General features: G+C 39.3%; 1 protein-coding gene across 5 annotated transcripts in view; it reads right to left on the bottom strand.

Moving 5' to 3' along the window:
• The window catches only part of BRINP3 (BMP/retinoic acid inducible neural specific 3), a 365,830-nt gene that overhangs the window by 98,356 nt on the left and 239,834 nt on the right, over positions 1–27,640 (bottom strand). The window lies entirely within an intron of this gene.

The following is a 27,640-nucleotide window of genomic DNA, read 5'->3' as shown; positions in this document are numbered from 1 at the left end:
ATTACTTAAATGCACAACCAAACAGCCAAGTCTTGAGTGCCTTTACAAAAGGTCGCAACTCCGACATTGCTCTAATGTATGGAGGCAATGAGTTCCACAGAATTGGAGCGTAGGTCGAAAAAGCTCTACGCCTTGTAGCTTCCAGGTGTACCTCCCTAGGGCCCGGTATATATAGGAGATTTTCCTGGGTGGATCGAGGTGACCACTGATGGAGAAAAGGAATGAAGCGGTCCCTAAGATATAAAGGTCCTTGGCCATTTTGAGCTCTAAATGTCAGGATCAGTATCTTGTAAAAGATCCGATGTTCTATTGGTAGCCAATGCAGTTGTTGCAGAATTGGTGTAATATGGGATCTTATAGATGATCCCGCTAGCAGCCTGGCCGCTGCATTTTGGACCATCCGAATCTTCTGGGTTGTTGACTTTGGAAGGCTGGCATATAAGGCGTTGCAATAGTCCAACCTCGTGGTGACTGTTTCGTGGCATACAGAGAAGTATGGGGCTGCATGCTGAGAGGACATTTCATCCTCAGCTCCTACATGGCCAGGTCCAGTAGCCAGGGATTAAGCATTTGTAGTGTAGACACTCTGTGCCGGAGGTCTGTAGGCTAAAACAACAATGCTCCTGCACAGAGCATCTAGTTCTGGGATTTCCAGTTAGGCCGTTAGGGGATCTTTGACCTCACTTCCGGCCAGCGGAGCAGGGAGTAGCGGAATGCCACAGGGGATGCATCTCTTGGGGCCCTGTTATCACAATTACTAGCATCCACATAACCACCGCAACCATAATCTAGTTTACTGTTCTGGGATGCTGTGGATTTCTAATTGACCATCATTACTGTGCTATGGGTGCTGTTTCCCACCGTTAGAAATAGCGGCGGCCATCTTAATTTACATAAGGAATGCCATCTTGCAGCATAGTGCCAACTCCATTTCATCACTATTACTATTGTGTATCCTTATTAACCCCTATTTCTGCTTATTAACCCTGTCCTTTCCTAAAAGGCAGTTACATGTGCCATCTTGTGGTCAGTTAGGCTAGTAAGTTAAAGGTTTTCCCCTGACATGAAGTCCAGTCATGTCCAATTCTGGGATGTGGTTTCTAAGCTGAAGAGCTGGCATTGTCCGTAGACAGCTCCAAGTTCATGTGGTCGGCATGACTGTGTCATTACCTTCCCACCATCTATTCATCTACTCACATTTTCATGTTTTTGAACTGCTAGGTTGGCAGAAGCTGGGGCTGATAGCGGAAGCTCACGCCACTCCCCCGATTCGAACCTGAGACCTTTCGGTCAACAAGTTCAGCAGCTCAGCGCTTTAGCCCACTCCGCCACAGGGAGCTCTCTGTGGTCAGTTAGGCTAGTTAACCCATAATTGCCTACAGGATATCTATAATTCTGTCTTCTGTCACTGCCTCCCCCCCACCCATGGAGAACCCAATAATAATAATAATAATAATAATAATAATAATAATAATTTATTATTATTATTATTATTATTATTATTATTATTATTCCGTTGTAAGGGAATAATAGCTAGGCATCTTAGCGGACCATGAATGACATATTATTATTATTATTATTATTATTATTATAATTATTATTATGTAATTATACTGTAATACTACTAATAATAATAATATAGTTTAATAAAATATATTATTATTAACATATAATAATAATAATAATAATAATAATAATAAAATATATGTATTATTATTATGAGCCAAGAGTGTGATGCTGCAGCGAAAAAGGCCAATACAATCCTAAGTTGCATCCATAGGAATATTGTGTCTGGGGAAGCCATTATTATTATTATTATTATTATTATTATTCCATTGTAAGGGATCTAGGCATCTTAGCAGACCATGAATGACTTCTTCTTCTTCTTCTTCTTCTTCTTCTTCTTCTTATTATTATTATTCTTATTATTATTATTATTATTATGTGTTGTTTGTGCTTAGGTTTTATCTTATTTTATGTAATTTGTTGTTGGGCTTGGCCTCATGTAAGTTGCCCTGAGTCCCCAGCAGGGAGATGGAGGTGGGGTATAAATAAAGACTATTATTATTATTATTATTATTATTATTATTATTATTATCTAATTCCATCCTTAAATATGTTTTTTTCCTAGAAGTGACACACCGCCCGAGTTATACTCTGGTTTTTTTGGCGAATTTTGGCATATCAGGCTCAAAAGGCTGCCCATCACTGATCTAGACTATATTTTAAAATTATATTTGTATTTGAACATCTATGTGAATAGTTGGATTCAGAAGACACATTCCTTTCTTTCGGTGTACATGTGTAGCATTTTATTGTTTGTGCTATTATACACACAAATACTGCAAGCCTCAGAATTCAATCTTTCAGTTATGCTAAGACTTTGTCACAGGAAACTGCTGTTCCATGTCAATCATGATATTATAAATAGTGGACACATACCTGAATGAGTACCTTTGTTACCATATCTCACTCCATTTGCACAATCACATTGATTAGCTAAACCATGGTCCATGGTCATACTTTCATATAACCTCACAGGTCCTCCTTCCCACACTTCTGCTGTGTCATATTTTTTCACCAACAGTTTTGAAGTTTCAACAATAGTTATTTTTTAAAAAGCCAAATATAATGAACAAATATTAAATAAACAGAAATCATACAGGTTGGGAATGGTCAGTGAGAGTGGGAGAGGAAAATAATCCCACCTACTGACATCACTTTATCGCTGGCACAGAGGTGGAATGGACCCATCACACAAGGTAGGTTATAGAGAAATTGTCGGACTGCAAGCTATTGGTGCTGGTGCAGGGGACAGGTCAACTGTGGAAAGGAAACACACATGTGCATGGAATCTTGCAATAAGGAGTATCACCAAAGATGACAATCCAGTTTCAATGCCAGTTTGTTTGTCATGTGTGATAAAAGTCCCTTAAGAACAAATAGTGTTCTTAAACATTGCTACAGATATCTTATTTATTTATTTATTTAGTACACTTGTATACCGCTAATATCTCAGCCTAAAACGGCGACTCATTGCGGTTTACAACATTTAAAAACAACAATAATTCCGATTAAGAATATAAAACACATACATATACAATACACAGTATTGGGCCACCAATACAGACCAATGCATCTCTTAATTAAAATCATAATCCAATTTCATTGTCTATGATTGCCAGTCCTTGATCAAAAACTTCATCGCATCGGATTAGCCGAATGCTTGCTCAAACATCCATGTTTTCAGTTTTTTCCGAAATGCCATCAGCGAGGTGGCTGATCTTATCTCTATAGGGAGGGCATTCCAAAGCCGCGGGGCCACCACAGAAAAGGCCCTGTCTCTCGTTCCCGCCAGCCGCACCTGTGAAGCAGGCGGGATGGAGAGAAGGGCCTCTCCCGAAGATCTTAGGGTCCTGGTGGGCTGATAGGCCGAGATACGTTCGGATAGATATGTAGGGCCAGAACCGTTTAGGGCTTTAAAGGCCAAAGCCAGCACTTTGAATTGGGCCCGGTAGCTAATTGGTAGCCAGTGGAGCTGGTACAGCAGAGGAGTTGTATGCTCCCTGCGCCCTGCTCCTGTTAATACCATGGCTGCCGCCCGTTGGACTAGTTGGAGCTTCCGGGCCGTCTTCAAAGGCAACCCCACGTAGAGAGCGTTGCAGTAGTCAAGGCGGGATGTAACCAGAGCGTGGACTACCGTGGCCAAGTCAGACTTCCCAAGGTACGGTCGCAGTTGGCGCACGAGTCTTAACTGTGCGAATGCTCCCCTGGTCACCGCCGAAACCTGGGGATCCAGGCTCAGCGATGAGTCCAGGATCACACCCAAACTGCGAACCTGTGTCTTCAGGGGGAGTGCGACCCCGTCTAACACAGGCTGTAACCCTATACCCTGTTCGGCCTTGTGACTGACCAGGAGTACCTCTGTCTTGTCTGGATTCAATTTCAATTTGTTCGCCCCCATCCAGACCGTCACAGCGGCCAAGCACCGGTTCAGGACCTCGACAGCCTCCTTAGTAGCAGGTGGGAAGGAGTGACAGAGTTGGACATCATCTGCGTACAGATGACACCGCACCCCGAAACTCCGGATGATCTCGCCCAGCGGTTTCATGTAGATGTTAAACAACATGGGGGATAGTATTGAACCCTGAGGAACCCCACAAAACAAAGGTTGTGGGGTAGAACAGGAGTCCCCCAGTAACACCTTCTGAGACCGGCCCTCGAGGAATGACCGGAGCCACTGCAGAGCAGTACCTCCGAGACCCATTCCCGCGAGGCGTCCCAGAAGGATACCGTGGTCGACGGTATCGAAGGCCGCTGAGAGGTCGAGTAGCACCAACAGGGACACACTCCCCCTGTCGAGCTCCCGACGGAAATCATCCACTAAGGCGACCAAGGCTGTCTCGGTACCATGCCCCGGCCTAAAGCCAGACTGTGCCGGATCCAGATAATCCGTGTCTACCAAGAATGCCTGGAGTTGTGAGGCCACCACACGTTCCATGACTTTGCCCAAAAAGGGGAGATTGGAAACAGGCCGATAGTTAACCAATTGAGTGGGGTCCAGTGATGGTTTCTTCAACAGCGGTTTTATCACAGCTTGCTTTAAGCTAGCTGGAAATATGCCTTCCCGGAGGGAGGCATTAACCACCACCTTAACCCACTCGGCCAATCCCCCTCTGGCCTCCAGGATGGGCAGGGGTCTAGGATGCATGTGGTAGGTCTCATTCCTCCAAGCACCTTGTCCACATCCTCGGTTTGAACTAATTGAAATGAATCCATCAAAATTGGACAAGCAGATGCTCGTGTTACATCCTCAGAGACTGCCGTTAATATGGTGTCCAGTCCAGAGCGGATCAAAGCGACTTTGTCTGCAAAGAACTGAGCAAAGGCTTCACAGCGAGCTGCCGAGTCATCAGGGCACCCATCCTGAGTGGTGGGTTTTTGTTCACTTTCTACATGTTCAAAGTCTTTGAAACAAACAAAAGGTGGTCTTTTAGTAACACTAGATTCATATGCATTTTGAAGAAAATTTTCCTGATATAAAAATATTTTCTTATTAACAGAAATATAAAGAGAGACATCTATGCTAATATGTACATAATAATAGAAATGAATAGAAATTCCATATGGAGTATAATTCAAGTAAATTATATCTCAATAGGAGGTGCGTTTCCAGACTTTGTGTGGATTTGTAAAACTTCCTGCAATCATGAATGCTATTATTTTCAATATGATGAATGCCGGGGATATTGAGAGATAGTGTAGCTTGTACAGCAGGCCTTAACTGAATAATTGAAACCATGGATAAGTGAAACTGAGTAAATTGTGCCACAGGTATGGCACAGGTATTTTGATACACATTTTTCCTAATGCAGGCTTGCATAACTTGCTACCCTCCAGATGTTTGGGGCTCCAATTCCCAAAAGCCCTAGTTAGCTTGTCCAATGGCTAGGAATTCTGGGAGCTGAGGTCTAAAACACCTGGAGGACCACAAGTTGTGTAGCCCTGTCCTAATGTAAGCACAAAATTCAACCAAATGTAAATTGCAAAAGGAAGCACCTTTCATTTCATAGGTAGTTGATTAATCAACTACCAAGTTTGCAAAATTTGTGTTTTTCTATCTGTTTGTTTGTTTTGTTCTGTTAGAAATGTAATACAATGGTCTGGTTGTGGATGACACGATAAATAAATTTCATAGGTTAGCTTGGAAGGTAAAATTATGTCACTACAAGGATGTAGCTATACAGAAGGGAGCAAAATGAAGACCCACAGAAAAATTCTACTCTCCTGTGAAATTTCCTCACACTCTACATTTTTGCAATAATAGTAACTTAAAACTTCAGCTGAACATATAGGAATAGTTTAGAAATCCAAAGAAAAGATTCAAGTAAATTTACCAAAAAAATGTAAACATAGCAAATATAAGATTTCAAAATGTGAATTATATTCAGCCTTACTTTCCGTAATGCTAGAAATTTAGCTATTGGTCGGATAGAATTCTTATTTGGGTGCTATGCCTGCACACTCATCATATCTATAGTTCCAAATTTCTCCTTCTTTTCACTCTCTTTAAAATTTCAATAAATGAAGCTCTGAATTTGAACCAGCCTCAAAGTGATAGATCATTACAATAAAGGTGTTGAAAATCAGTTTAACCCAGCAACCACACATCTTTTTGATCCCACCTTCCTCATAACATGCAGTAGGTAAAATAATTGAATGATGTCATAATATGTTGAATGTAACTACCCCAACAAAATAGAGAACTTATTGAATGAATCTAAACATGATGGTCATTTTCAAGAAACTAAAAGCTCATTTTAATTAGACTTCTTTGACTTGTAGGCTCACAAGAATGCTTAAATATGCTAGCTAGGATTCTATAATTTCATCTAAATATCAATGATTCACCAGATAATGTGATTCAAAAAAAGTTACACTGGATAATTAGTGTAATTATTGATGCAGATCCAGGGGTTGTGGGAGGTGGGCTTTGAAAACCTACATTTTCCAATGTTTTAACTAGCATAGGAAAAACAAACCATATTATTGGAGTGTTAAGGAAAAATATAGGAAGAAATAGTCTTAGGAAATTTAACTCAAGTCCCCTACAACAAGGCCATATATATTGTGTTAGTATCCTCTTCACTCATATACTGAGTAAGTTGTGATTAATTAATTAGCGTAAGGGAAAACATCACAATCTATACAGGAAATTATTACAAGCAAATCACAGCGTGAACATTAACAGTCAAAGGATCAGAAGCACCATGGAAGCTGCTTCCTAGCAAACACATTTAAAAAATTAAATGATGACACCAATAGGACAGGAATAATCAAAATAAACCTTGACAGGAGCACCTTTACAAAAATAAGAATAAAAATCATATTAAAGGGAAGGCCTACCCGTGACCTCTAAAAAACACCAGAGGCTTTTTAATGAAAAAAAAATCACTAATCAGTAGTGGATTAGGGATAGTCAAATCTGGCATGCTTTATTCTTCTCAGGGTGCTATTTTAATGCTGTACTAATTCAATCATAATTTCATACCAAATTACATTTTTTAAAAGTCTGTACAGTAACCCCACCTTCAAATCCACACACATTCTTAAAGAACCTTAATGTTATACATTCATTTTTCAAATGCACACATTTACATGTGTATTTTCCCCAATTTTTGCAAGCAACAATTAAAATTTTTCCATGTGTGCATTCTTATAAATAAGTGGGTTTTTTTGTTATAGTTTTGCTTCAAATATATTTGTATGCTTTTTGTACACATTTTAAAAATACTTTTTTGCAATTTGCATCACACATTTCAGAAAAGTACACGTTGTGAAAATAAATTGCATCACAGTTTATAATCAATTTTTGGTCACTGGAATTTGATTTTTTTCACAGGGAAATGTGAGCTGAAAAGATTTCTCATCAATCTTTATGGTAAACCTAATAAGACTCCAGTTGTGCTGGTATGGCTGTACCAGGAGCTCCTGCTTCATTTTCTTTCTATTGAGTGTTTGCATGTATTCCAAGGTTCCATGCATTTTGCTATAAGGTGGTTTCCCTTGCTCTGCAATTATAGGGCCAATGACCCATCAATCATCATTATGTTCTTTAGTTTCGACCCTTTCCCCAGGGCTCTGGGAGGGAAAAGAAAGATTTCAGGCAGTCTTTCAGTTTTGGAAGCCCAGTTACAGGACGTGAGCTTTCCCCACCTATAGAGAAGCTTTGTTTCTCACAACATCTGGGGAAAACAGCCCTAAAGCTTCTAAGGAAAACAGTTTTACAGCACAACCCTTGTTGGGGTTAAAGATACAGATCCACATCATTCGTGGAGAAAATCCAAAAGGACTCCAGCTGGAAAATCTACAAGGTCTTGGCTGGTAGGTCTACTCGAGTAACCAGAAGCAATTGGAGCTGGGAGTAGGGCCCACACCAGCAGAACCTAGAAAACAGATTGCCCGGGAGGGGTAAAAAAGGGTTTTCCTTGTTAAAGAAAGAAATAGTTCTCCAAGCAAGATGCCCACCAGTTGATTCAAAGCCTTGAAGCATTTGTTTAATTTGTTGAAGATCTAAGAAGTATTTGATTGTTTGTTGAAGAATTAAGCAATAATAAAGGACTTTGTTAAACCTTTCAAGCTTCTAAAGACTCTGTATAGGAAAATCCTTATGGTCTTTCAGTCGAGGCACCCTGGCTTCCCACTGGGCATAAAAAGCACGTCCTGTTCAAAAGCCAACTGCTATAGACCCAGCGTGTGACACCACACCAATCTAAAGCGTAGGTCATGCTCACCTTAAAGGAGGTGTGAGAATTTAAAGCCTTTAAGCTGCATTATTCCTCCCTTGAAAAACTACCCAGAAAATTCCCAGGTTAGATGTTATTATCCAATAAAAGGGAGGCATTGAACCTATAGCAGACCTGTGTGAAAATATTTCCCTGCCCAGAAGCATGGGATTTTCTGGGTCAGCTCTTCAAGGCTGATAAAACAAGAGAAAATTGTCACCACCACTGAGGGGCTGCTTAGACAATCAACCCCTATAAAATAGATTTGAGAACAAAAATCCTGCCTTCCATTGGGAAATAAATTGTATGTGTTTAAATGTTCTTCAAAAAGCAACCCTTAAAAACTATGGGAAAACCTGGAAAAAAGGTACATTTTCATGGTCAATGAACTCACCTTCCTCCTCTCTACCATGCCTTCAGCAGCCCTAAACAAAACAACAAATTTCCCCCCCTTTCCCCCTTTTCTATAAGACCTATATTGAAATATTCTCCTTTGAACCACAAGGATATGTAAAATGCCTCAAAATTGACTTGAGTGGCTAAATTAACTGAGGAGATATCTAATAATAATATACTTTATAATAATATACTTTAGCACCGGGATTGTGGCGCAGCTGGCTGAGTGTCAGCTGCATTAAGATCACTCTGACCAAAAGGTCATGAGTTCGAAGCCAGCCCGGGCTGGAGTGGGTGTCCAGCCATTGTGTAGCCCGTTGTCAACCTTTGTAACCCAAAAGACAGTTGCATCTGTCAAGTAGGAAAATAAGGGACCACCTTGTGTGGGAGGCTAAATTTAACTAATTTATGAGGCCATAAAGAAAGAAGACTCCGGGGAATGTGGAATGCGGAAGAACTTCATCGGTGTCGTTGATGGACGATGAAAAGCAGCAGCTCCCCTGGCGGCCAGAAAAAAAAAAGTTAAATAGCCTTTGTCTGTTAAATATTGTTTGTCAAACTGGCATTGAATGTTTGCCATATATGTGTTTACTGTAATCTGCCCTGAGTCCCCTGCGGGGTGAGAAGGGCGGAATATAAGAACTGTAAATAAATAAATAAATAAATAAATACTTTATTTATATTCCACTCTATCTCCCCAAGGAGACTCAGAGCAGATTACAGGGTACATATATGGCAAACCTTCAATGCCCTTATACAATTGACAAGGACAGACAGTACATAAACAGAGGCAAGGCTTCCCTCTATTTTTTTTTCATTCTGGCTGTGCTATACTCGGCCACACGGAGGTGCTGTTGTTACATTTTTCCATGCCAAGGAAAAATTGTGTTCATGGATGCTTTCCTGATCGAATTGACAGCATGTCTTCAGGGTCACAGTTTACTTCCTCGCCAAAGCAGTACCTATTTATCTACTCACATGCTGTTTTTGAATTACTAGGTAAGGTAGGGCTGATGGTGGGAGCTCACCCCAACGCCGATGCTTAATCACAAACTGTAAATACTGGGAGGGGAGCAAAGCTTAAAAATGAATCTACAGCTTTCTCTGAACTCCTAAATTCACATTGGAGTTTGAACTGAGACATAGCTAGCAATGTATTTTCAAATAATGTGCCTGTCACATAATATATTTTTTTTATTCCAGGATAGGTTCCCAATCCACAAGGAGTGATAATGAGGCCCCAAAGATCAATCCACAATGACCCTGATCAGACTGAGTGCATGCTTCAGTGTCTTTTGTAGTTTCTATTGCTTTGTTATTACATATCAGATGCTGAGTGCTCCCTCATCTGCAATGTGAAAGTGAATGTTGTTCTCTGAAGGAAGATGACTTGAAAATTGATTCAAGTTACTCATGGAGCCAAAGAGATGCCTTGTGCACTTAATGGCACTGTGTGAGCATTTGCATGAGACAAATAGAACACAGCACACTTGATTAGTCTTGTGGATCCATTTACGTGATTTGTAATCATTTCTCAGCAGAACTCTTTCTAGGCTTAGTGAATGACAGATTCTCACCCCATTGCAGAGATAGTGTTTAACACTGGGAGATAAAATCAATATTGGATGATCTTGATCATGACATTATGACTTAGCCTAATTTTATTGCAGAGATTGAACCTTTGAATACTTTTAGGTATGCTGCTCTTGGCACTTTAGATAATGTGGAATTCATGAACAATAACTAGGGCATTTCTTCATGTTTAAAATAACGCTTCTTGCTATATATGTCTGCTTGAGGAATTAATTATACTAATCGGACAGTATCCCATGATAATCGATGGGGACAAGACACTCCATGAGAGTTTGGGAAAGACCTTCCCAATTGTGACATCCTAATTCTGGAGACCCAGTGCCACTGAGGTTGGCTTCATTCTGATACCAAATTAAAACCTGGTTTAAAACTTTTGAAGGTTTAAATGGTTCCATCCAATTTTTTTTTGAATTGATTTATGATATGTGACAGCAAAAACATTTTCGATTATTAATCAAAAGTTTCATTGTAGATCAGGAACAGGAATTCTAAGCTCCTCTACATTGTGGGATTTTAAGTCCCATTAGCCCTATCCAGCATAGTTAGTTTTGAAAAATGTTGGCAACTGCTGATCAATAACTTCTGCATCATTCTACACAAGCCCTACGACTACTATAGAAGAAGGGTTGATAATTTGTAGTCCTCCAGATAAGGAATCATGAGAGTTTTTGTACACCATAATGGACCACTCGTTTGCTACCTCTGTTCTAAGGAATGCATGAGGGATCATCATAGCCATGAGGAAAAGGAAAAGAGAAATGGTGAGAGGAGCAAACCAAACCAAAAGGGCCATGTTCAGTCAGAATAAAGACTTATATAGCTTACACAGGGATCAAACAGTTACCTACCAGGAGCCTACCGGTAGGATATGAATATATCACACTCCTTGCAGAACACAATCACTGATCCAGTTAGGGAACCAGATTTCCTCATTTGTATCCTTATGCTGGGTAAAGAACCACATACAAAGATGGGTAACATGGCCTAGCAAATCAGTATGTATCACTGGCTAAGAAGGAAGCCCTAAGAAGGAGAACGAAGCCTAAGAAGAAGAACTGGGAAGCCCTGGCCTGTGAGTGCTCCAGCTGGAGGTCAGCTGTGACCAGCAGTGCTGCAGAATTTGAAGAGGCACGAATGGAGGGCGAAAGAGAGAAAAGTGCCAAGAGGAAGGCGCGTCAAGCCAACCCTGACCGGGACCGCCTTCCACCTGGAAACCAATGTCCTCACTGCAGGAGATGATGCAGATCAAGAATAGGGCTCCATAGTCAACTACAGACCCACCCTGGGGGATTATCCTACTCGAACAACGAGGGATCACCTAAGTAAGTAAGTAAGTAAGAAGGAAGGAAGGAAGTAATAGGTATGGCTCTGGCTCCCTCCCTCTCACACAATAGTGCTTCAAATTCAATGTGCAACTATGTGTAGCGTTACTCATAAACCACACACTTAGACTAGAGGCAAATAACTCATTTGCACTTGAACAATTATGGTTATGAAAAAAAATTAACTAAGAAAAAAACAACAAGAAGACATTGTTCAGGAAAAAAAAGTTCTTCACTTTCTCTACCAGAGGGGGAAAAAGTTTTTAGAAAGCAGTATGTGTTCTTAAATATCCAGGCTGCTGGAGATGTTCACCTCCAAGAACAAAGGTTACTGAGTAGATCAATGCCAATTGAATCACATTCACAGTTCAATTGACTTTGCCTAGAGAAACAATGACTTACAGTTCAGGCATTCTAAGGATTATGTAGCAAGCATTTTTTTTCTTATTACAGAATTAATTGAAATGTCTCGGATCTTATGAATAATTTTGTGACTGTCTCCAGCTGTTATTATTTCAGTTGATAAAATGAATATTGCACAAGTATTACTAGTAGGAAACAGCGATGATAGTTATCCAGGTTTATTATTATTATTATTATTATTATTATTATTATTATTATTATATTTTCTCTGAAAGCAGTAGTACATATTTCCAGAGTGGAGAAATGTAACTCTACATGTTTGTGCATCAGTCTCAAGCATTGCAATTAACAGATCAAGTTCTGTCTCTATTCTGATTCCACGGATGTTTTGAAATTTCTGATTAGATTTTATTGTCTGGTCTGGTAGCAAGTCCATCAGCATGTTGGACAGGGAACAATTCCAATTTATATCTAGGCTACACACTATTGAATACCAACCACAAAATAACAAGGACAGACATATGAACAAGGGCCATTTTATTGACCAAAATTTCTGAGGACCAAGATTTATTGGAAGTTCCCAGTTTTAAAACCTTGTGTCTAACAGCAACTAGATGCAGAGCCTTTACAGCAGTGGCACCATCGCTCTGGAACACTCTGCCACCAGAAGTCCGTGCCTTGTGGGATTTATCAGCTTTCCGCAGGGCTTGTAAGACATATTTGTTTTGACAGGCTTCTGATCTTTGATATGTTGTTTTAAATTGTGTTCGATTCGAGTTGTTTCTTGTAAGCCGCTCCGAGCCCTAGGGGAGTGGCGGCATATAAGTTTGAATAATAAATAAATAAATAAATAAATAAATAAGAGGAAGTTTCTCCTGAACTAACCCAAAGTCTGATCTCTTTCCAAACACCCCAAGAATTAAAACCTAGTGAAGTAATTCCAGATGCCAGTTTTCACTCAAAACAGAGGTGCAAAGGTGGAAACCGATTAAACCCATCTTCCACTAATATTAATGTCATTAAAAGGGTTATGTAAGGCACCATTCTAAGCCAATTGTCCCTTTCCATCAACATACCGTGTGAGATAGGTGAAAAACCCTTGTTAAAAGGGGAACAAATTCATACCTTCCCCCTTATATTAAATTGCATTGAGGGTGGGAAGATGAGTAGAACAAAGAATAAGGAGGCCAGGACAGGGGAATGACCTTATTTCTATGCCCTAGGCATTGCCCCATCATGTATTGGGGGAACAGCAAACTCACATGGAACAAAATATTTATTTATTTATTTATTTATTTATTTATAATATTTATATTCCTCCCTTCTCACCCCGAAGAGGACTCAAGGCGGATCACAATGCACACATACACAGCAAATATTCAATGCTGTTTTTGACATGCAAGACATACAGATAGATCCATTCAGTTTTCCACTTTGGATCCTGGAGGTTGCTCTATTCAGCCACAGGTGGAGCTGTCACTTCATCTACTATGACGCCGAGCCTTTTCATCGTAGAATTTCCTCCTTGCTCTCTGACATTTTTATGGTTTCATAAATTAACTTCCCCACTTTAGGCAGTCCCTAATTTCTCTACTCATAGCACAGCTGTTTTCGAACTGCTTAGGTGGACAGTAAGCTGGGTTATTTTTTTTAACAGCTATTTTTTAAACAGCTATTAACAGCCGGGTGCTCAACCCTGACTCGGGCTTCAAACTTGCCACCTTTCGATTGGCAATGATTTATTACAGCTGATTAACAAGCTGTGCTACCAGCCGGGCCCTCCAATTAAAGATAGCCTCCAATTCATGGAGGGATTCAATTGCAATTCCCATTCTTATGTGACTTGGTCACTGTGATCTAGGCCACTGTGACCTGAGAGGGGCACCTTGCAGAACATATTGCTCTTGGAAAAACTATAAATTAATTGCTTGTAAGTAAGTGCTTCAAATATGCAATTTTCAGAACTATCCCTATTTCAGAGCCAGGAGACAATTTCCTATTCTTCAAGATTTCCATATAATTAACTTAAATGAGTTGTGAGATGTGAAGATGGAAAAGAAAATACTACTTAGCAATCAATTGTTTGTTAAAACAGCAGCAAAGACACACAAAAGTGATTAAGTCCTGTATTATAATCCCATGGCACCCACTACAATTTCCCCTTTGCCAGCACTTTGTTAGGAAAAATAGAAAACAAAACAAAAAACATTCCAGCTACAAAATCCAGGATTAATTTTAACCAGTATATCAATATATGATTTGGAATTCTTTAAATGCTACAAAGCCTCCACATTATTAAAAGGGCATTTAGTTTCCATTGTAGTTCAGTAGGATTTACAATTACTTAGTGACTGAGGATGTAAATTATGATGTTTGAATTAATGTGCTTTATTTATTTCTCACACACGCATGAAGAGATCAATATAGCTCCCAATGTCATGTTTCAGCTGGAGAATTTTGTCCTGGAGCAATTCTTCATAAATAAACTAACAGAGAGAAGGGAAAGGGGAGGAAAGACTTAAAGATTCAACCGTTTTGACTATTTCTCTGTCAACCTGTGTCCGAGTCACTGTTTCTTCTTACAGATTAAGAGCAGTGTGTATGAGTGGGGAGGCCCGGGGGGGCATGTGGGGGGGGGGGTTGCAAGTAGGCAAAAATGAAATTTTGCTCCTTCACAAATCTGCATGCAAAGTAGGTATTTCTGCAACCACATATTCTGTTTCAAATCCCTCTGTAAAATACAAGGCATCAAAGAACTTATCCATCCTGTACTCTCATTTACAGCCAACTGTTAGTTTCCTTTTCTATAATCTTTACATTTTTGACATGGGGAGATCCCAGCATGATATTTTGTGGGAAAATGTCAACAATGCTCTTGACAACTGAAAGAATTTGTTTCCCTGCTCTTTCCTTCATTATACCATTTCTCACCATAGAGCATAAATTTTTGACCCTCAGATACTTGAAGAAATGCTGCATCAACTAACTTTTCTCCATATGCTGGTGGTACTGATTTTCTTTTGTTTTAACACACCTATACAACTGTAAGTTTTATAGAAGATGTGTGAACAGTCTTCCAATATTTATTTGGAAATTGTGGGAAACTATCACTTTGAACCATCCTCCAGGAAATAAAGCCCGACTGCTCATTGGAGGGAAGGATACTAGAGACAAAGTTGAAGTACTTTGGCCACATCATGAGGAGACAGCAAAGCCTAGAGAAGACAATTATGCTGGGGAAAGTGGAAGGCAAAAGGAAGAGGGGCCGACCAAGGGCAATATGGATGGATGGCATCCTTGAAGTGACTGGACTGACCTTGAAGGAGCTGGGGGTGGTGACGGCCGACAGGGAGCTCTGGCGTGAGCTGGTCCATGAGGTCATGAAGAGTCGGAGACGACTGAACGAATGAACAACAACAACAAATCACTTTGAACAGTCACCTGCAGGCTGAGAGGGGCGGTAGCAGCAAAACCCCACTTCATAAACTACTGTGTATTTATTTGTTTAGCACCATTAATGTAGAAAACTAAAATAGTACGATACCCATCATTGCCCAAGTTATGCTACTGACTAAAAATAGTTCCATTTTGCATAGCAAATGGCATACAAAAAATGTTGCATTCTTTTTGCAATGGAAAGTAGCTGGGAGAAAGTGAGTCTTAGTGGGCAAAAGACAGAAATCCGCACATACATCCAGCTAAGCCTTTGCTTCTCCATCTCATGCTAAATTTCCACTGAGAATGCAGTATTAGGCTGCTTTGCTTCTGAGGATCTGAGACCATTTTTGACTTTCCATGAATGTGCATTTTTGTCTTTTTTAACATTACTTAGTTAATAATGTTTGCTAATTCCGTTTGTAATTATGTTTATAATATATATACTAGGATAATTTTAATGCTTTGTCTGAATGTTTAAATTTTATTTTCTATTTTTAATGGTTTAAATGATTTTAAGTTATAGTTATATGTAGTAATTAGTTATTATGATTTCTTTTTTTACTGTATGTTGGCATTTAATTTTTGCCATTAGTGTGTTTTAAACCACCTTGAGTCCCCCCAGGGGTGAGAAACGTAGTATATAAATACAGTAAATTATTATTATTATTTGTGTTTTGTACAGTACAAAAATTTTCTCTCTCTGTGTGTAATAAAAAGTATTTTTTAAAAGACGAGTTATTATCTTTTAATCCTGCTTTAGTTTTTGATCTCTTATAGAAGACAAGAACCAACGTGATGCACTTGAAATGCTTCAGAAACACAAGGAAGGCAATAAATTATTCCTAACATTATTTTTAGAAGTGTGACAGTAATGATTTGTGGGAAGTCTTGTGGTGACTAAAGTGAGTAAACTAACTCATGATTCTGCTGTGATTTTTTTTCAAAAACAACAATCATTTTCCATGTCTTCTGTGTATAACCACTCAACAAAATCAGAATTATTATGACTTTACAAATATTTATAAGCTAGGGAATTCAAAGGAGAAACAGGTAGACATGGGAGGAAATGTATGGCCACAGTTTCCACTCTGTTGGTATGGGGTGAAGCTTAGATTAGCTTAAACCTGTCTTGAGTAAGTATACTTTTGCCATTATTTCAGCATACAACTTGGTATCCCGAGGTTAAGGTGTAGATGTATTTACCTAATTTTGAGCCAAGGAGGGGTTTTTGTTTGTTTTTGTTTTGTTTTACTATTGTTCAGACTAGCAAAAAGTGATGATTTTTATCATGTACTTTGCAACTGGGGATTCCAACAATCTTTTGAGCAATTATTTGTTCACAAAAACATGGCAGTAAAAATAAATAAATAGGAAAAGTAGGAAAATAGAAGTACTCAATCTGAGGTGCCTTTAAAATGATCGGGAATCCCTGACACTTGTATTTCAGGATTGAAGGAGTTAGGTTTGTGGGAAACAAAACCCATTTGGCAACAACCTGGCTCACCTGCTTGGGGTTTTGAGGTTAAGTTGGTTGCTACAGATCCTTTGCATGAAAGTTAAGTAAATTTACTTAGCCCAATGCTACATGTCACTTCTTGTAGTCCTGGTCTGGCCACAATTACATATGCAGACAAATGGACAGACAACTACAGATGCTAGAAGTCTGCAGCAATTGCTATGATGAGATTCCTCAAAATTCTTTTAACATTCAGCAGTGGACTCCAACAAACTCCCCAAGGTCTGATAAAGGGATGATTTCCTGTCCTATAACAGAAGTAATAGGGGATCCTGGGACACATAGATCATCAGGTCCTTATAAACCCGTTCCATGCATCTCTATTTCTGGAAAATAATTTGAGTAAAACTGTACTTATAACTTATCTACATCACAGTGTATGTGTTTGGGGGACATATATTTCCAGTATCTGGAAGATGAAAGTTTCAACATATGCTCTAAGCATGATGTTACACAGCAATGCTCAAAATTTCCAAATGTAATTCTGCCATGGAATTTGTTACCATGGAAACAGGATATATATATATATATATATATCCTGTGTGTATATGTGTGTGTGTGTGTGTATACACACACACAACAGCAACAACAACAACACACACAAACACACACACTCCTAGTAGCCCAGTGTATGCTATTGATATTAATGCTGTATCTATGTACTGTCATACCTTGTTATTTTTTAAAACACTCTCTTCATTCTCACACATTCACATTTGATCATAGAATCTTCCTGTCCTCAGTATCCTTATCCTGGATAGAGATTTTTCCAAATTTAGTGAGAAAGTCTGAAAGACAATTCTAATTCTTTATCCAGATATAAGATGCAGGAATTTAGCATCTCATGGTTTTACATCTCATTAGAGCTGAGAAAATGTCTCCTGCTCAACTTTGTTGGATCTTTGTTGATAAATGTTAGGGTGGAAAATGCAGAGGTATTAATAGAATGGGGAGAAATGATTAACTTTTCAAATGCATATATGGTAGTCTGGGGTGTTATTTATTTAAATCCTTTTTTAAAGAACTGAAAACGGTTTCTGTGGTTTGGCCAAGTGCCAAATGGCAAAATAGCTTTCCTGTGGCTTTGGAAATGGGGTGGTAAATGTCCTTAGGGAGTCCAATGGCATTCCGTGAGTGCTAGGATATGGAAATAAAGTGTGGAGGGGAAATAAAGTGTGGAGGGCCAGCATCTGTTGCAGAAAAAATTGGGAGCAACCACATAATATTACATCTTCCATAGGGAATTACGCTTCCTATTTCCAAAGCAGGTTAGAGTTCTATGATGTTCAATGAAACTAAAGGGACACTTGAAAATGTTTTTGCTCTTGTCATTTTTTTCAAATGAAGCCCTCAGGTCACCTTGTAATGAATATGCTGTGACTCCTCTGTGTTACATTGATATCCCACCATTTGAACAATTTTCAACTCATCTTGGCATGAGTTATTCAAAGGAGATCTGCCACTGTTTTCCTCTCAAGCTGAATGAATGTGACTTCCCTAAGGTCACTTAATGGACTTCCTTGACTCAGTGGGCATTTGAGCACTGGTCTGCTGAAGTCGTAGTCTGTTGTTCTAACCAGAACACCACATTGAGTCAAGGTGGTGTTCTCCTTATCCTTCAGTCCCTTATCTAAATCTTTATAAAATAACCATATTTGGTACTGCTTTATTATCTGGGCAGAGGCCACAAGGGGTTGCTAGAGAGAGAAGGCTAGTCCGATTTGCAGGGGTGGAGGATGAATTGAAGGAGGAAAACCATTTCCCCCTGTTTTTCCGTTCTTCCTCCACCCATGTCCCCATCATGGAAACAACCCTTGTTTATAACCAGCGAAAATGTAGAAAATGGTTTTCTTCCTTCAACTCCCCCCCCCCCCCCCGCACCCCGGCAAAATGGACTATTATTTTCTCTCTACCACCCCCTTGTGGTCTCCACCCAGATAATTGAACAGTAATAATAATAACTTTATTTATATTCCATCTCATCTCAACAGGAACTTGGGATTGCTCACAACAAAAATGGAAGCCATTCAGAGCCATATATATATAATAAATAATTGAGTGATATAACATAAGTAAACAAGACAAACAAAAATCAATAAAAACAATCAAATCAAGTACCCTCAATTCATTGTGACTTTGTTATTTGTGACGTGATTGTCCCATTGCCTACCATTTAGGACTGCAGGATTCACTCATCATCCCAATGACAATGATTTTCCCCCCTATTGCTACTCCTTATTTAAGCTAGAAACTTATCTTTATTTTTCCTTATTCTACACTGCCCCCAGTGGCACAGCAGGTAAAACTGCTGAGCTGCTGAATTTGCTGACCAAAATATTAGCTATTTGAATCCAGGGAGTGGGGTGAGCTCCCACTATTAGCCCCAGCTTCTGCCAACCTAGCAGTTTGAAAACATGCAAATGTGAATAGATTAATAGGTACCACTCCAGTGGGAAGGTAACGGCACTCCATACCCTCATGCTAGCGATATGCCCTTGGAGGCATCTACAGACAACACCAGCTCTTTGGCTTTGAAATGGAGATGAGTACTACCCCCCAGAGTCGGACACAACTATACTTAATGTCAAGGGAAAACCTTCACCTTTACCTTTATACTGTTAGCTAATGGTTCACTATTATTTGTTTCATTGTAACATTGATATCCCACCTATCTTTTAATCAAAAGGTGTGCTTGGCTATTCTTTAATATTTACACATACACATAATATGAGGTGATATTTCTATGTGTGTTTTAGATTTTAAACATACATTAATGTAATGCCATTCAATGTTTCCTTTGTCTCTATTATATAGAGAGAGCATATTTTGCAAGAACAAAGTATGATTTCTTTTTCATATTACACTAAATTTGCTATAAACAAATGGATTTAGAGTCCACCAAGACTGTGTATGGGATGAAATATTGGCACTCAACCAACCTATTAATCAGTTAAGTCATTAATCAGCAGTCAACATCCATCCAACCATTCACAAATTTGCAGGATTTTAAAAATGTCTACATATTTCTTTGAAGTGGCCCTGAAACCTAGTAATGTTAGCTCTTTCATGTTTTCAACATATGCATTAACCGAATACAGCCAAAAGGCTTCTGGTAAGTCTTCAGAAAAGTCCCTGAGGCACAACAAAACAAAAACAATTTATTTACAAACACGGACAACAATTTCAAACAGAGCAATGCATACACTAAAATGTCACTGGAACCACTATTTTAGTACATAATGTTAAAAACTTATCTTCAACTGACATATCTTTTTGTCACATACATATATTCAAATGATAAAAAATTGCCAAGACCCAAGTTGTACTAAATACAAAAACTGGATGTACATAATTAAAATTATAAAGGCCCTTTCAGTTATAAGGCTATGCTTCCAGTTCAAATGCCATGGTAACAATGTAAGGAATCCAGGAATTTTAGTCTATAGAGGGGCATTCAGAATTCTCAGCCACAGATCTCTAGTGCCTAACTGAACTGTACGCCCAAGGGTTGCATGTAATTTTGAAATCGCAGCTCAAATTGTGTGACCTCAAAGTACCCCAAATCAAGTTTTTGAAATAACCTACCAATTTCAAAGATGTCACATATTATAAAGATATATCATTAGTATAGACAGATTTGATATACTATATTTTCTGATTAGCAGAAATTATGGTATTATCCCCTTCACCTCTCTCCATGGGTTTTCCTGTTCCCCCTGAACTAAGTTAAAGTTATTACAGTACCTGAGAGAGGGGTGGATTTTCTTAATAATGATAAATGGTCATGAGCCATTCCTGTAATTATTGAAAGAATTGTGGAAATTAAGACCCATTTGCTGACTCAACTCCCGAAAGCTTGCTCTAGGTTGCAATAAAAATTGCCAGAACTTATTTGTTAATATGGATCAACACTCATGCTTGAATTTTGTGATGTCTTTCATAGTATGGCTACAAAAACTTGGCACATGCATGAGACACTTGAAAATTTCTCACTGCACCTTTAGGAGGCACGAAAAATGGTATATCCTAGTAGAATGAGGTTGGCTGTATATTGAGTATGCTGGTACCTAGCAGACTATGTTGTTTTATTGTAATGCGTTTTATGAAGGCCACTTTCCCTCTGCTAGGCATTCACACAGAAATACACATAATCTAGAGTTGAGTTAACATCTTTCTCATTGCAGTATGGTCTTAACAGGATGAAATTTGAAGTACATAACTTCAAAAGAGAGTGTTCCTACACTCCTCTTATCACTTTTCTTTTAAACCACCCATTTTATCCTCACCATAGAACCCTATACAGAGGAGGGAGAACTCAACTCCCACCCTTAAAATAGGCAAGACCCTGAACTGAACTGCCAATATTGGGCCATTAATACCACTATGCAATTAATCCATAACAACATAACAATCATTTTCTATAGCAGGGATCCCAAACTAAGGACCATGGAACAGATGCACCATTCCAAGGTCATTTACCCAACCCCGTCCTAAACTTTAAATTTAGGTAAAGTAAAGGTAACGGTTTCTCCTGACATTGTCTAGTCATGTCCGCCTCTGGGGGGGTGGTGCTCATCTCTATTTCTAAGCCGAAGAGCCAGAATTGTTCATAGACATGTGGCCAGCGTGACTTCATGGAGCTCTGTTACCTTCCCGCAGAAGCGGTACCTATTGATCTACTGTTCAACAGAGAGCTGTTCAGTAGTGGAACTCTCTGCCCCGGCGTGTGGTGGATGCTCCTTCTCTGGAGACTTCTTAACAGAGGCTGGATGGCCATCTGTTGGGGGTGTTTTGATTGTGATTTTCCTGCTTCTTGGCAGGGGGTTGGCCCACGAGGTCTCTTCCAACTCCATGATTCTATGATTCTACTCACATTTGCATGTTTTTGAACTGCTAGGTTGGCAGAAGCTGGGGCTAACAACGGGAGCTCACCCAATCTCCCAGATTCAAACTGTTAATCTTTCAGTCAGCAAGTTCAGTAGCTTAGTGGTTTAATCCGCTACACTACCTGGGCCCCCTAAAATTTAGATTTGGGATTGCCTTAGGTCTGAAATGACTGGAAGGCAAACAACCTCAATCCTAATCAACTTGACCATCTCATCAGTCAAATGCAGGCTCACACCTCATTGAAATACTAGTATATTTATGCTGGTTCAAACTATTCTTCATTTTAAATATTGTATTGTTCTTCCATGTTTTTACACTACAAATAAGATATGTGCAGCATACTTAAGAATTTGTTCATTTTTTTTCAAACTCTAGCCCACACCCCCCCCCCCCAACAATTTGAGGGACCATAAACTGGCCCTCAGCTTTAAAAGTTTAAGTACCCAATGTATAGAAATGTACTAAATGTTCACTATGTACTGAATGACCATGCACTACTAAATAACTACTGTCATTGAGATTTCCAAAGTATAATAAAGGCGGACTGCAATCTATTTTAGCTGTACTTATTTAAGGAACACCTCTACACACACGTTCTACTTTTTCAGAATTTTCATATTTTATACTCAAACAAAAATGGATGGAAAAAGTAATTTGCCTCTGCCCTGAAAGTCTCTGTAAGTAAACAAAATCAAGATCAACCTGTGCATTAATATTGAGCTCCCTGTCACATTTTAAAAGAAGGTTTACAGTCTTTGATCCCACCAGATATGTTAGGCTTCAATGTAGCAAAACTACTGCTGAAAATCTCATCATGGAAATTGATGATTGGTGCCTTTTGTGTGGTTTTTTTGTTCATTAATTTTGTTGAAATTTCTAATCCAGAATAAAGTCCTGGATTACTTTAACACAAACCACAAAAATCTCATCTGTGTTGAGCCCCTATGAGAATGATCCTTTCTTTCTTCTTCTGCCAATGCTCCCTCATTCAGTGAAATGGTTTGAAAAGCATTGGAAAATACCCATTTATTATTTTGAGCCCAGAATGACATTTAGATGAGATTTGTTTTTGCCTTGCATATCTATTGAGTATTACAACCCAACAAAACCAATTTAACATAAGGTACTTGTAAGCTTTGGCAGCATCTGTATTTAAGAGTTCAGTCTTGGAAAGGTTCCCAGGATTAGAACAACCGAGGAATAAACACATAGGTCATCTGTACACTCCATTCAGATCTAAGCTTCTGAAATGTACCTGGAATCAGAACAGTTGTGCTTCCAACGCTTTTGTAAAAATACTTTGACATGTACAGGGACGGGATCAAGACTACATCATGTTGTATTAAAGGTATTGAGTCTTTTATGTTGTCATCCTGTCAATTACTATTCTGCATAGTTAATTAATGTTTCCTGGCTTTGTATAAATAAGCAGCACATACATTTCAGCATCTGACCTGTTTTTACTTTTGAGGTCAGTTTGCAGGTGCTTGCTTACCACTTAACTCCTAATGAGCATGAGTAGAGATTTCAAAATTAAAAATTAACCACTTCTGGTGAAAATTATGTCACCTCATGTCACTTCAAACATGATACTTCTTAGTTAAGACAGATGTCTTAACTAAGAGGAGGGCGACTAAAATGATCAAGGGTCTGGAGAACAAGCCCTATGAGGAGCAGCTTAGGGAACTGGGCATGTTTAGCCTGAAGAAGAGAAGGCTGAGAGGAGATATGATAGCAATGTATAAATATGTGAGAGGAAGCCACAGGGAGGAGGGAGCAAGCTTGTTTTCTGCTTCCTTGGAGACTAGGACGCGGAACAATGGCTTCAAACTACAAGAGAGAAGATTCCATCTGAACATTAGGAAGAACTTCCTGACTGTGAGAGCCGTTCAGCAGTGGAACTCTCTGCCCCGGAGTGTGGTGGAGGCTCCTTCTTTGGAAGCTTTTAAGCAGAGGCTGGATGGCCATTTGTCAGGGGTGATTTGAATGCAATATTCCTGCTTCTTGGCAGGGGGTTGGACTGGATGGCCCATGAGGTCTCTTCCAACTCTTTGATTCTATGATTCTATGATTCTATGTAGAACACAAAAACATGAGAAATGAAACATTTTAGATGTATAAGTACATTGACATTGTTAAAACACATGGTATGGATGCACTGGTCCTTAGTTATGCAAATATGTAACTGAATGAAAGTGTCAATAGAATGAAGCTACTGTTGGGTAGCATGTTTTTGCTGGCACTATTTTAAATGAAATATTTTAAAAAATGGAAGTAAAAAATAATTATAACAGTGGAAAGCTGTCCCTCTCCAAAAAGGGGGGATAAAAATCTCCCTTTCAAAACAAATTCTGTTATCATAATCAAGCAACTCAAAAAATCTATTTTCAATAAACACATCCTCCATTTTGAAAAGCACTGTTTTTAGATATAAATATCTAGAAAGGCAGGTAAGAAAAAAGCTAAGTACTGAACCCATTTTTTCATATATGTATGTATATATGCATACGCATACGCATACACACACACACATGTCAGTTTGTTCATTATCTTAAATCTCCCAAAATACTTCACTGATTGCTTTGAAATTTGGATACAATGTAACATTCAAATAGGCACATGTTTTATGTTTTCACATACATACTCTTATACAGATGTCACACCTGTGACAGGTAAAAATATGCTTTCTTCCAAAAACAGTGCCATCTGCTGGCGTTCTCCAGACAGACAGCCAAAGGAAGTGGCAGCAGTTACTCCCCCACTTCCCGTGTTGGGCTCTCTGGAGAGTTGAGATGACAACACAGAAAAGCCAGCGGTGGTGGCTCCCATGACCAGGAGGAACCTGGCCAGAAGCCTCATGGCAGAGCAGCAGCCAAGTAAGGGCTACAGGGAGGCATGAGAGGCAGGCGAGGCAGAATTGAAAGCAGCGGGCAGCAGGGCCCAGCAGCACAGACAGGATGGCCACTTTTGGTGCTCCAAGCAGCGCCCCACCCCTCCTGTCAGCCTTAAAGGGACAGAGACCCAAAGAGCCAGGACTTCCTAGATGGAACACCCTCTGCTGGGATTCCAAGCTGTTTGGATTTTGACTCCCTGAATTCAATTGCACTGGTTTCTGGGAAATGAAGTCAAAAAAAAAAAAGAAAGAAAGAAAGAAAGAAAAGCAGGAGGCGGCTCAAAGGTTGAATGCCACATACGGAATTTCTTTCTTTTTTTCCGCTTTCTCTCTTCCTTTGGGCCCTTCCATATAATCCAGAATATCAAGGCACATAATCCAAAATATCAACTTTGAACTGGATTATCTGAGTCCACACTACCATATAATCCAGTTCAATGCAGATTTTATACAGCTGTGTGGAAGGGGCCCCAGAATATCAAGGCAGAACATCCCACAATATCTGCTTTGACCTGGGTTATATGAGTCCACACTGCCATATATCCCAGTTCAAAGCAGATATTGCAGATTTTCCTGCCTTGATATTCTGTGGTATATGGCTGTGTGGAAGGGCCAGAGTCCACACTGCCATATAACCCCGTTGAAAGAAGATAATGTGGAATCTTATTCAGCTGTGTGGAAGGGTCTTCACAGCGGCTCACAACCAAAAACTGTCAATCATTGTCTCATGTGAGACAATGATTCCTTCCCTTCCCTCCTCAAATGCCACTCGGCCCTCAGGAATGCTGCTGTATGCTTATTTACTTCATTGGGGCTCCTTTGGGCCCTCTGTATCTTTCTTTAGGCCCTGTCTACACAGCTGTATATGATCCACATTTAACCGGGTTATATCACAGTGTTGACTCAGATAATCCAGTACAAAGCAGATATTATGGATTATTATTTATTTATTTATTTCAGGCACTTCTACCCCACCCTTCTCAACCCCCAAGGGGGGACTCAGGGCGGCTTACAACCCGCACAATCTGACGCCAACAATTCAACAAATAAATTACATATGGATAATCTGCCTTGATGTTCTGAGTTGTCTTCATTCCTCACATTCCTATGATTCCAATGGATATTTCATTTCAATTTAAGAGACTCCAATTTGATTGGTGTTTGCAATCCTCATCAACAAAGCACAGGGCCAATCTTTAGAATTGTGCAGTTTAGCTCTAGACACAGATTGCTTCTCACATCACTTATATGTTGCATGTTTTAGAATTGGCAAACCAGGCAATCTCTGTATCTGCACAGACAATAGAAAAACAAAAAATACTGTATACTCACAAGCATTGTGAAATTACATATATTAGAAACCATCTCTTTCTCTTTTCTTTCTTTTCCATTTAACCAGACTGAGACACAGCAATGTGTGGCTGGGTACAGCTAGCACACACATACACATATATAAACTGGAGGGAAATACAGTGTGAGGAAGTGCAGCAATGGGACAGACCAGAATAAAAATGGCAGCTGAGGGCTGCACATATGCTATTTTCCAAGTTTATATTGTAAACATATGCCTGATACTTTAAAGTGCATCAGGCGGATACACAGTTGTGATATATGTGTGACTATAATTATCCTACTAAGTTTACACTGAATGGAAAACTAGGTTTGCTTCTATGTAATGTGTGATATGGCACAGAGGTGGCACCATGGCAACACTGATTTATACAAATATTTTCTATCAAAAAGCTGCCCACCAGTATGCACACCAGAAGGGACTAGCAGTTTCTCAAGTCGCTCCTGTCACAATAAAAAGCTGGTTTCAAAGTCCTTCAGTAATCAAATCAATAAAAAAAAATCAGTTTTCTAGCTCCAGGTTATTATACCTCAACCCATTATTTCAGTATGTACATTTTATACACATAGCAAATGGTGACTATAGTCTGAGTACCCAGGGATAAAATGCCTGATTTACCATCTAGCCAAACAAGGTATTTTTACAGTCATGGGATTAGGTGCAAAATATATAAAACAGGTCTAATTTAAGTCTGGAGTCAAGTGTTAATCCCAACTATAGTACACCTATTAAATCAACAGGGACCTGGCATGTCACCATTTATGTTTTGTTTCAATTGGTCTAGTCTAATTTGGACCAACACTTGAATTAAAGTCTAATCTCTCAACTTTAGTTGTGTCGCAACACTACCTTACCCTTAGGAATCCAGTTCTATGGCAGAGGTTTATGATTACAGAGGTTTATGATCACTCTGCACTAAAGGAAGAGTTGAAGGATATCTTGCACAAAACTATCGTGTTTTAGATTTACATTTAACATTGGCATCCAAGATAACTGAACCAAAAAACAGATACATTCTATTGTTGAAGGCTTTCATGGCTGGAATAAGTGGGTTGCTGTGAGCTTTCTGGGCTGTACAGCCATGTTCCAGAAGCATTTGCTCCTGACATTTCACCCACATCTATAACAGGCGTCCTCAGAGGTTGTGAGGTCTGTTGAAAACTAGACAAGTGGGGTTTATATATCTGTGGAAAGTCCTGGGTGGAAGAAAGTACTCTTGCTTGATGCAGATCTGAATGTTCCAATTCGCCACCTTGATTAGCATTGAAAGCCTGGCTGTTTCTTGCCTGGGGGGATCCTCTGTTGAGAGGCATTTGCTGACCCTGATTGATTCCTATCAGGAATTCCCCTTCTTCTCGCTAAGATTGTACACTAATGTCTCGACTGCATCACTTCAAATTTTTATCTGAAAATTTGCTTTCTCATACAAAACAAACAAAAGAAAGAATAGTAACACATCATCTATCTGCACCAAAAACAAAAGTTAGGGTGAAAGATTTTGTTTTAGTCATCTCACTAATATGATATGCTTGCTTGCTATGCACATAGAGGTGTTTTCTGTAGAGAAGAATTAGTCTTGTAAATGCCCTTTGGTGC

Source organism: Anolis sagrei, chromosome 4 (assembly GCF_037176765.1).
Source record: "Anolis sagrei isolate rAnoSag1 chromosome 4, rAnoSag1.mat, whole genome shotgun sequence".
Lineage (NCBI taxonomy): Eukaryota > Metazoa > Chordata > Lepidosauria > Squamata > Dactyloidae > Anolis > Anolis sagrei.
This window is presented reverse-complemented; position numbering and strand designations above follow the sequence as displayed.